General features: G+C 36.1%; 1 pseudogene; it reads right to left on the reverse strand.

Annotated features, from left to right (window-relative positions):
* Nucleotides 1-4,180: 4,180 nt before the first annotated feature.
* On the reverse strand, nucleotides 4,181-11,580 carry LOC120200472 (annotated as a pseudogene).
* Between the last annotated feature and the right edge of the window lie 246 nt (nucleotides 11,581-11,826).

Raw genomic sequence — 11,826 nt, forward strand, 5'->3', positions numbered from 1 at the left:
CATATTCTCTTTATCTCCTCAAATTTTCTAGTAATGCACGGAAGTTTGGTTGTATTAAATCATATCCTGAAAAAAAATGGATTTAAGAATTATAAATGAAGAGCATAAAAGAAGCATAAATAATTAACAAAAAAAGCGTAGAAGTTACTCATGTTGATAATATCTTTTTTTATCTTATTTTCTTAAACCTTGTCATAGCATTAAAGGCAATATGATGCATACAATACGTTGGATACGTGTGGGGAGACGACCACCTATTTCCCGATATAGAAATCATCGCTAACAACCTAGATGAACAGTTTAATATCATGTAAACCACATCTTGAGTGACAATATGAGAACGTAAATTGGAGAGAAAGAAATTCCAAGTTTCCTTTGATTTATTTATAACAATGGAAAAGACAATGGGGAAAATGTTTCTATCACCATCTTATGCAACAAATATCATCAAGATGTGTTTGTATAACCCATACAGAAAAGTCACATCCACTTGAATCATTTTTTTACAAAATCGAAACACTTCAGTAGATGAATTGAAAGCCCAGAACAAGACATCAAAAATTCTCTTTCCATGGATAGTGAATCGTGGTCGCATGAAGAGGACAAGATCTTACAATGGTTCTACGGATGAAAAATTCCATTGCGTGCAAAAAATGTAGTAGCTCATTTTATGATCGATACCAATCACCGTACAATAGTGTCATTGCTTTCTTTTTATCCATTCAAGACTTGAGATAGAGATACAGCAGTAGATGAATGAATGTTGCTCTTGTCGAAGAATCAAACCTAGAAAACTCTAGACTCGGTCAAAGAATGAAAGTGAAAGATTGAGATATGGGCGACGACAAAGAGATATGATGTTGGAATTAGGTTTGATGGAAATTAAGAAAAGTAAAAGATTAAGACAAGGAAAAACAAATGTAATAAAAAGATAAAGATAAATAAAGATAATGGATAAAATAGGATAAGAAGAACTTAGCCAAATTAGGGATTTTATCCTAAATTGATCTTGTGGATAAGGTAGAAGTAGGTGTTTAGATGATGTTGATAATGATGGAGATGATGGAAATCAATAAATAAGTGTCGTACGAACCCTCCTAGTTGCAATTAACTAGACAAACTCGATAATCGGCTCTAACCAACCTTCCTAATCATAATGAAGAGGTAAATCGTAGTGTGAAGATCTCTCTTACAAAGAACTTGAAAAGAACTCAATGAAAATAAGCTTCGAAGGCACAAGTAATCAACACTAGCAAAGATAAACTCTCAATATATTATATTCAAGAAAAGATGTGTTTACAATGGTCATAGGAGCATCCTTTATATAGGGTGAATAAGTCTTTCTTGTAACATGACTAAGACTTTAAAATAGTAATATAATAATAATAATAAAATACGAGTTTGAATGCATCAATTTGGGTCCCTTGATCCGATGGTGGAGATGAAAACTAGGAGTTTGAATGCATGACTAAGTCCTTTAGCTTTTAGATGTGATAAACGGTCTAGATCGAGCTTCTGGAATGTGGCAGCTTAGAGAATAAGATAGGGGCTGCTAGGGTTTTGTCATTACAAGCAAATTATATTTCTAACCTTAACTTAAACTATTTTTAATATGAAAATATTTAAAATTCTTAACTAATTACAAAATCACATATAATCCTGTATAGGGATTTTTTTCACGCGTTGTCTTCACTAAAATGGCCATATCTTGAGTTTTTGATATCGGATTGATGTGGTTCAAGAACCGTTGGAAATCTAAGAGACAACCTATTGTATCTCCAGAATATATGTCAACCATATAACATTAGCATCCCATTCAAAAAGTAGTCACAAATCTGCTGGTATTTTGTTTTTCTTTTCCAAGGCTTGGTCGTGTAGATCAATTGGAAGTGTTAGTCCATCTTCCTTTGATGTGAGCCTTGTGATTCATGTATCATCCTCCCTCTCCTCAAAAGGATTCATTCTCAAATCTGAAACATCAAATGCATAAAGTGTTAGAACCTTTTAATAATTCACTCACATTATAGTTATTGAATAGATATGCTTTAAATCTTCGAGACTTTGTTCTTCTAATAGGTTCGACTAGAAACATAAGTCCAAAGAAGCATGTATTGTCATTATGAACTCTAGTGCATGTATCAACTTATAGTAAGATGAAATATAACCAAATGTATTCCAAATGGATGCCACTAACACTGAATCATCACCCTCAGTATCGAAACATTGTCCCTCTGAAGTAGCCTCGGCGATATCATAATCATCAAGTATTGGTGTGTCATCATCTTCCATCATTGGAATGGCAGTTTCATCATCCCCGTTAAACTCAATAAGGTTTTCACCGAATTGCTTACAAGGTTATCATATGTATCACTTTTATGTGGTATAGATGTTCATGGTTCTTCTGCGATGAATACAGTTGTTGATGAGGTAGAAGATCTGATGCATTTTTATTTCAGTATAAATCTCGATCATTTAATTTTATGATGGTTGATGCAGTCTAACCATAATAGCAATATCATCATCATCCTCAAGCTGGATTGCTCCATATGTGAGTAGAGTTTATGAGATCATTTGTCGATAACTTAAACATGAAACATAAGCTCCAAGTTTTCTTTTAATTTTGTGTTTCATTTGGCGATGAGATACATCTACAGGGAACATCATGTTTATGGGCCTCTCAGACGTAGACACAACACCATCATTGGTTTGTAGAATTTCGCCATTAAAATGGACAACTCTGAAGAATTTGTTAGTCATTGTTTAAAAGAATTTTTTGTAGATTCAAGGAAGTTGTAAAATGTAGATGTTTTTTCCAAAGAATATAAGTCAATTTAAAAGACACTATTAAAACGAAATTTCTTCTTTTCAATGATATATCAACTCATATATGATCTTTTTATCATAGTTAATGTCCTTTCTTCTTTTCAGTGACCATTGAATGAAAATTTAGACCCTATCATAATAATTCAAAATGGCAGTGAATATTTTCAGTGATATATCACTTCATTTCTGAAGTTTTTAGTACTACATTTTATGATTAATTAGACACTATCATAATAATTAAAAATGACACATATTCTTTTCAGTGATATATCACCTAATTTCAGAACTTGTTGACCATATTTAATAATTAATCAAACCCTATCATAATAATTCAAAATGACTTTTCAGTGATATTTGAATGAAAAACTTTTTTTTTCTTTTAATTGATATATAACTTCATTTTTTGAACTTGTTGAGTTAATGCTTCTAAATGTAAAATTTAGTATTTTTTTTATTATTCCTTTTTTTAATTTAGGAGTTAATGTTTCGATTTATAACTTCCGATAATGTCCCTCCTCCTTCGTTCCCCGCCATGCTTCGATTCCAAACAAAGCGTCGTCTTGATTTTCACTTGTAGAAATGGTGATTGATTTGATTTTTGGTTTTGTTTTGTTATTATTTATTGAAATGCAGTTTCTGAATTTGTTTTGACAGTCCAAACAACGAAGAAAATATTCTTTTTGACTATCATTGTACGTGAATCACTAAAAGCATTGTCTCGTCGCCTCTCGCCGCCTCTGACGATTGAATCGCCGCCTCATGTACTCGCCGCCGCCTTGGTGGTCGGAGGCTTTCTTCTAAACACCTCGCCTCAGGCGCGCTTTTTAAAACACAGAGGCCTTACTTTGGTGCAATTAGAAAATCACATACTATGAACTGTCAATTGTACATAAATTATACAAAGAAAAGTGTTTACACATTTTCACATTCGAACCAACATCAAACCAAAGATGTACACTGATAGCAGATTGTGCAATACTATACAGAAAGAATGCATTTTGTTTGTAGGATGTAGCATAAGTAAACTTACTTTTATTCTAAAGTAGTGATGCATTGAAATGTTAAAATCCTTTGTAAGTTTCAACATTCAGGTTGAACCATGATTATAGATAAATTTATAGAGCTAATAAATTCTCATTATCATGCATGTACTTTCCTAGTGTTCCTATAAAGGACAATCAACCACTACATAGATCATCTCCACAACAGTTTTGCTGAACTCTTACCTACACCAAGATTATCTACATTCTTCCTTTAGCCAAAGCAGGATTAACAGCCCAAACTAGATTAAAACTAAAAGTAAATTTAACCAAAAATAGCAATATGCCTCAATGAACCATTAAATAGGCAAATTGCAATACCAAACATTAAAAGTCAACTAATGCGTGCTTAAATCATTAATGGCAAACAAGGATGAATACAATTTGAATTAAATTACCAAACAAACAACTAGCATGACATGAAACTATTCTGTCTGTGGAAAAGAACAAGCAGCAATTTATAGGAAATTAAGAAACTCGATTTTCTTACAATAGGATGAACAAGCAGTTCTCCAAAGTTGTATATGTTATCTCCCAGAAGAGCGGAAAGGGAGAGATCAAATGCCAAATCCTAAAAAAATTAAAGGATTAAAATAAAACGAAGTAAAAAGAATAAATATATCTACTGGCCAAATAAAAGCAGTAAACTTTCTTTAGTTTATTTATTTTTCCATCTATTTTTAACGACTGAGCTGCAATGGTAAGTTAGTCCTCAACCTTTCCAGCTGCAAGGCAGACTACTTAAGCACAACAGCCATACCACAATCGGTATTACCTTCCATATAGAGGTCTGTCATTTTACGGAGGTTTTATTGTCAATTATAAACCTGGCAACTAGATTCATCTATGTTATTATAAACAATAGAAATTGAAGATAAGGGGATATATAGCATGAGAGAAGGCTCAAATTAGTAAGACTAGAGTTTATACTTTCAAGCACTGCTGCACATGAATCGGTTGATAAAAACAATAATTTATTGCAGGAGCTCTGAGGAACAAGGAGTTTGTAATATAAAATCCTAATAAACGAGTAAACTTATGAACTCAAGTAGTATCAAAAGATAATACAATTTCCCCTCCAGAAAATCTATAAATCTATAAAAACATACCAGCTTAAAAGATTCCAAGAGAGACACCACTGATGTGTATGCAAGATAGAGGAGAGCATTTTGTAGAAGTCAGCAAATTCTTGGCGAAACTTATGGTATTGAGATGAAACCCAATAATAGCTAGCATATACAGATGGATCTATGTCAGTCATACTGTCAAGGGTACTCTTTCCATCATCAAGAAGTTTTTTGCACTCTTTTTGGTCACCCTGCTCAAGCTTGAATTTGGCAATTTGCATCTTAATATAAAAAATTGGCTCTTCTATGCGCTGCTCTTTAGTAGCTTGAAGCTTTTCAATCACGCCTTCTAGATAACTAGTAGAAGCTTCTTTGTCGGAATACTGCCGAGAAACTATAACAGCAAAATGTGCAAGCTTGAGAAGATTAATCATGGTCTCGAAGTCGGTGATAAAATTATGATAAAACTTTATCAGTGCATCTCCAGCCTGAAATTTACGAGAAACAAGTTACCCTAAGTTAGATAACCTATCCAACATCTAGTGCGCAGGTACAATTAGTACATTTATCACCACACTTATTTATGTATGCATGAATATATATATATATATAAACAAAGACTACTCTTTAATAATGAGAACGATTAACTAAACCACATTCCAGATTAATTATCCAAACAAGACAAGCTAAATGAGTCAAGCGACCAAATAGGAAACCATGATTGAACTTTCCACATGTACCATACACACAAAAAAAAGAGGGTTAACAGAACCTAACATGAGCTTGCCCCAAAGCACTTTTCTTTTTACAATTAAGAAATTTTCCCCCTAAAATAAAGATGTCAAAGCTTTAGAAACTAATGTTTAGTCATTCATGTGACTAAGATACTGTTGGGAAATAAACCAAGTACAAGTAATTTACCTATTACCAGATTAGTGAGAATACGAAATAAAAGCGGAAAAATAATACCCGAAATTGATAACGGAGTTCAGCCAATTGTGCTTACGCCTCCGGACTGCTGCAGATATTTTACTAAGAGAGAAAATTTACAGGTGTTTACAAAACACTCACTACTCACAAGAAAGCTCTCTAGTATTGGGAGAAAGAAATGATTTTTGGAATGGTTTTGAAGCTAAATGAGCTAGGGTATTTATAGTTGAAACTTAAGGACTTAATCTAGTAAATACCCTAAAGCCTAGGTATTAATTGTGATTATCCCATTATCATTTTTCAACAAGCATCTACCAAACTTTGAAAAACTATTTTTCAAAGAAACATTTACCAAACTTTGAAAACCCAAAGAAACATTTACCAAACTTTGAAAACCATTTTTTCAAAGTTGGTTACCAAACTTGAAAACCATTTTAATACTTTCAACAATCTCCCACTTGAAGACTGATTTTAATCTGTCATCACACCTCGATCAATGCAACAGCTTTTCTAGTCTTGTTACTCTAGCATGCCAACTGAAGTTGAACACAACTTCAGTTTGTCTGTAGTCACCGTCTTTGTCAACATGTCTGCCGGATTTTGAGCTCCACTGATCTTTTCAAGTTTTAAAATCCCATCTTCCAGAAGAGACAGGATAAAATGATATCGCAATTGTATGTTCTTTGTCCTGGAATGAAAAGATGGATTCTTTGCTAGATGTATAGCACTTTGATTGTCGCAATACAAGACATTGTTATCTTGTTTCTTGCCTAACTCTTCCAAGAAACTTTGGAGCCAAACCATCTCCTTGCTAGCTTCCGTAACAGCGACATATTCTGCTTCAGTTGTGGAGAGAGCAGCTATCTTATGTAGTTGAGAAACCCAACTCATTGCGGTTCCTCCTAGAGTATAGACATACCCTGTAGTGCTCCTTCTGATGTCAACATTTCCGGCTAAGTCAGCATCTACATAGCCTGTCAGTATCGTATCTCCACCTTTGAAACAAAGTGCTTTGTTTGTGGTACCCCGCAGATATCTGAGGATCCATTTGACTGCTTCCCAGTGTACCTTGCCCGGATTATTCATGTACCTGCTAACAGCTCCCACTGCTTGAGCAATATCTGGTCTGGTACAAACCATGGCATACATCAGACTTCCAATTGCTGAGGCATACGACACCTTCACCATGTGTGCACGTTCTTCCTCCGTCTTTGGTGACTGTTCTTTGGAGAGTCTGAAATGAACACCTAAAGGTGTACTTACGGGTTTAGCATCTTGCATGTTGAACCTGGAGAGTACTTGGTTGATGTACTCAGCTTGTGATAATATCAAAGTCCCCAACTTTGTGTCTCTCTTGATCCTCATCCCAAGAATCTTCTTTGCAGCGCCCAGATCCTTCATAGCAAACTGTCTTGACAATTTTTGCTTCAAGTTTATAATCTCTTGCATGTCTGAGCCTGCAACGATCATGTCATCAACGTACAACAATAGAATAATGAAGTTAATGTCGAACCTCTTGATGTAGTAACAATGATCTGCTTGGCATCTGGTAAAACCACTGCTACTCATGAAACTATCGAACTTCTTGTACCACTGTCTAGGAGCTTGTTTTAAACCATACAAGCTCTTCTTCAACCTGTATACCAGGTTTTTCTTGCCTGCCTCTATGAAGCCTTCTGGCTGCCTCATATAGATTTCTTCCTCCAAATCACCATGAAGGAAAGCTGTCTTTACATCTAACTGCTCAAGATGTAAATTCTCTGCAGCTACAATTTTCAACACCAGTCTGATTGTAGACAGTTTTACGACTGGAGAGAAAATTTCATTGTAGTCAATACCTTCTTTTTGCTGAAAACCTTTGACAACCAATCTCGCTTTGTAGCGTTTGCTCCCATCGTGCTCTTATTTGATCATGTAAATCTACTTGTTGTGAAGCGCTTTCTTGCCTGGTGGTAATTCAGCTAATTCCCACGTCTGATTTGACAAAAGCGAGTCCATCTCATCTTTCATGGAAGACTCCCACTTGACTGAATCCTCCACTTGCATTGCTTCATCATAGCACTCTGGTTCACCATTGTCAGTCAGCAACAAGTAGTGCAAAGAAGGAGAATACCGTTGGGTTAGTTTAGGAATTCTGGAGGAGCGTCTTAGTTCCGGTGTGCCTGGTTCTTCTTGAACTGCTTCAGGACTGATCTGAACATCATTTCCAGAAATCTCCTCAAACTCAGCAAATTCCTTTGTTTCAACTTTGGTATTGGAGCTGCTTGATTCTACAGTTGACCTGTCTTTGTACATCACATTCTCATTGAAAATGACATCTCTGCTTCTAATTATCTTTCGATTTTCATAGTCCCAAAACTGGTAACCGAACTCATCATCGCCGTAACCAACAAAGGCACATTTGTTGGACTTAGCATCAAGTTTACTTCTTTCAGCAGAGTCTATGTGTACATAAGAAATACAACCAAACACTCTTAAGTATGAAAGGTTTATTTCTTTCTTGCTCCAAACTTCCTCTGGTATTCTGCCATCCAAAGGAACTAGGGCCCATGGTTGATCAGGTAAGCTGCAGTGTTAATAGCTTCAGCCCATAGAAATTTGGGCAATCCGGCATGTATCCTCATGCTTCTGGCACGTTCATTCAGAGTTCTGTTCATGCGCTCTACTACGCCATTCTGCTGCGGTGTCATGGGAACTGTTGTCTCCATCTTGATCCCATTGTTTGCGCAAAAATCTCTGAATCTCCTATTTCTGTAATCTCCTCCATTATCAGACCTCAACCGCTTGACTTTCATACAATTCTCATTTTCCACCATGGCCTTCCATTTTCTGAAGGTATCAAAGACTTCTGATTTTTTCTTCAGAAAATAAACCCACACCTTCCTTGTAGAATCATCGATGAAGGTGACATAATATAATGAGCATGCAAGAGATGGAACTGGAGATGGTCCCCATACATCAGTATGAACTAACTCTAACTTTTCAGCCTTGGGTGTCTTACCAATCTTTGCAAAGCTGACTTTCTTTTGTTTGCCAAATATGCAATCCTCGCATAGTCCAACATCTAAATTCTTTAGATCCGGTAGCTTCCCCTTTGACAAAAGTGTCTTCATCCCTTTCTCGCTCATATGGCCAAGCCTTTGGTACCATAGGTTTGATTTTCCATCAGCATCTGTTACTGCAATGATATTCTCTAAATTTGAGGTTACATAGAGAGTACCAGTCTTCTTACCACGAGCAATGACGAGTGCTCCTTTGGTAATCTTCCATTCACAACCTGAAAAGGTTGTATTGTATCCTTCTCCATCAAGCTGTCCTACAAAAATCAAATTTCTTTTGAGACCAGGAATATGTCTCACTCCTGTCAGCTTCCAGGTGGTCTGGTTTGGCAGCTTTAGTCGGATGTCTCCTTTTCCGACGATCTTCAAGGTTTCATCATCAGCAAGATGAATCTTCCCAAAATCACCACTGACATAGTTCTCCATGATTTCTTGGCATGGCGTGGAGTGGAAAGATGCCCCTGAATCCAAAATCCATGATTCAATTGGACTACTGACGCTTAAAATCATAGCATCACCTGTCTCCTCCGTCATGTTGGCAGATTTCTGTGCGCCGGTATTTTTCTTCGGTGCTCGGCCATCTCTTTTGAAGTGGCCCTTCTTGCCGCAATTATAACAGGTAAAATCTTTATTTTCTGTTCTTGATTTTCCCCTTCTGGATTTCGATCTGCCACGATTTGAATTTCTTTCTGAAGTTCTCCCTCTAGACTCCGTGTGCAAGGCTGAGGAGGTTGATGCTTCACCCGATTCTCTCCGTTGAATTTCTTCGCTCAGTACCAGATCTCGAACATCGTCGAATTTTAATTTACTGTTTCCCGACGAACTGTTGACTGCTGTAATAGTAGCATTCCAACTGTCTGGTAAAGATGATAAGAGAATTAAAGCTCGAACTTCATCATCAAATTCAATTTCCACTGAACTCAACTGGGTTGTGATTGTGTTGAGTTCATTTACGCATTGTGCCACCGATGTCCCTTCCGTCATCCGCAAATTGAATAATCGCCTCATCAAATGAACTTTGTTTGAGGCCGATGGCTTCTCATACATATTGGAGAGAGCCGTCATAAGACCCGCCGTGGTCTTTTCCTTTGCTATGTTGAAAGCAACATTGCGGGATAACGTCAGTCGGATAACTCCGAGGGCTTGTCTGTCGAGAAGAGCCCAGTCTTCATTCTTCATGCCCTCTGGTTGTTTTCCTGAGAGGGGTTGATATAGATTTTTCTGGTATAGAAAATCTTCAATTTGCATCTTCCATAATCCAAAGTCTGCACCATCGAACTTTTCAATTTTTCACCTTCCCTTCGTCTGCAGCCATCGCTCCCACTCGAATCTGGCTTCGTTTGGATCGTTTCTGACAATTTCTGCGAACCGCCGTGTATTAGAACACCTCCGTCGACAAACTCGTATCGCCGACCGAATTTCACTATTCAAGAAAATTACTATTCATGTGAATAGTAACCCGAATAGTAACCCCGCAAAAAATTGACAGAAATCACAACCAAAAGCTCTGATACCAGTTATTGGGAAATAAACCAAGTACAAGTAATTTCCCTATTACCAGATTAGTGAGAATACGAAATAAAAGCGGAAAAATAATACCCGAAATTGATAACGGAGTTCAGCCAATTGTGCTTACGTCTCCGGACTGTTGCAGATCTTTTACAAAGAGAGAAAATTTACAGGTGTTTACAAAACATTCACTACTCACAAGAAAGCTCTCTAGTATTGGGAGAAAGAAATGATTTTTGGAATGGTTTTGAAGATAAATGAACTAGGGTATTTATAGTTGAAACTTAAGGACTTAATCTAGTAAATACCCTAAAGCTTAGGTATTAATTGTGATTATCCCATTATCATTTTTCAACAAACATCTACCAAACTTTGAAAGACTATTTTTCAAAGAAACATTTACCAAACTTTGAAAACCATTTTTTCAAAGTTGGTTACCAAACTTGAAAACCATTTTAATACTTTCAACAGATACAACATTAGCTTTCCCCTCTTACTTTCCATTCTACAATTAAGAAAACAATTCTCGAAAAGTAACATATCAAAACTTTAGAGAAACTAACTTCCTGCATTGCAGCTCGTGTAGGCCAGAAGATTTCCTCTAAAAAATTTACAAAACAACAATTGCATTCCATAACACTCTTCTATGACAAAAAAAAGCTACAATCAACAAGTATAAAGAAAATATCAGCTGAAACCTTCTTCCCCAATTATCTTTGAGTTATTCAACTTCACATTGATAAGCATTTCTTTTTATTTATTTTCAATTTAAAAAAAAACTAAAGAAAGAAAATGGTCCAAATGGAACCCCAGTTTTATACCAAAACCCTAACTTCTCAAACTCAATAAAAAAAGAAAAGAAATCAACTCCATTCAAAAACCTTAATATAGAAAAGATCTACAAACCGTAAGCCAGAAAGGAAAAGAGTAGAGAGGAACCTAAAAGACGGTGAGAGCAACGAACTGCTCAAGCTTTGAGAGTGTGCTGATGCCAAAGCTTTTTTTGATACAGATCTGCAAGAGAACTATACCAGTCGGCTAGCTCTGGATGCTGATTTCGAAGAGACTCCAGGTATTGCAAGGCTGCCATCGATCCCGACTCCACTACCCAGTCGAAGCAACCAAAGAGAAGCTGAAGCCGAAACAGGGTTTTGTTTTCATCCAATTTTTGTTTTTGTACACTTTTTATAATATTATTAAATGAATTCGGGAAAAGAAATCTGTCTTGTGCTCAAAGAAAAAAAATTAAGGTTGCGTTTGGTTCGCTGAAATGTTTACGATGATTTTAGAATCTGGGAATGAATTAGAATCTGGGAAGGAATTAGAATCTGTCAAGAATTAGAATCTGTCAGGAATTAGAATCTGTCAGGAATTGGAATCCAATTTCATATTTTGTTT

Source organism: Hibiscus syriacus, unplaced genomic scaffold (assembly GCF_006381635.1).
Source record: "Hibiscus syriacus cultivar Baekdansim isolate YM2019G1 unplaced genomic scaffold, ASM638163v2 tig00005974_pilon, whole genome shotgun sequence".
Taxonomy (NCBI): Eukaryota; Viridiplantae; Streptophyta; class Magnoliopsida; order Malvales; family Malvaceae; genus Hibiscus; species Hibiscus syriacus.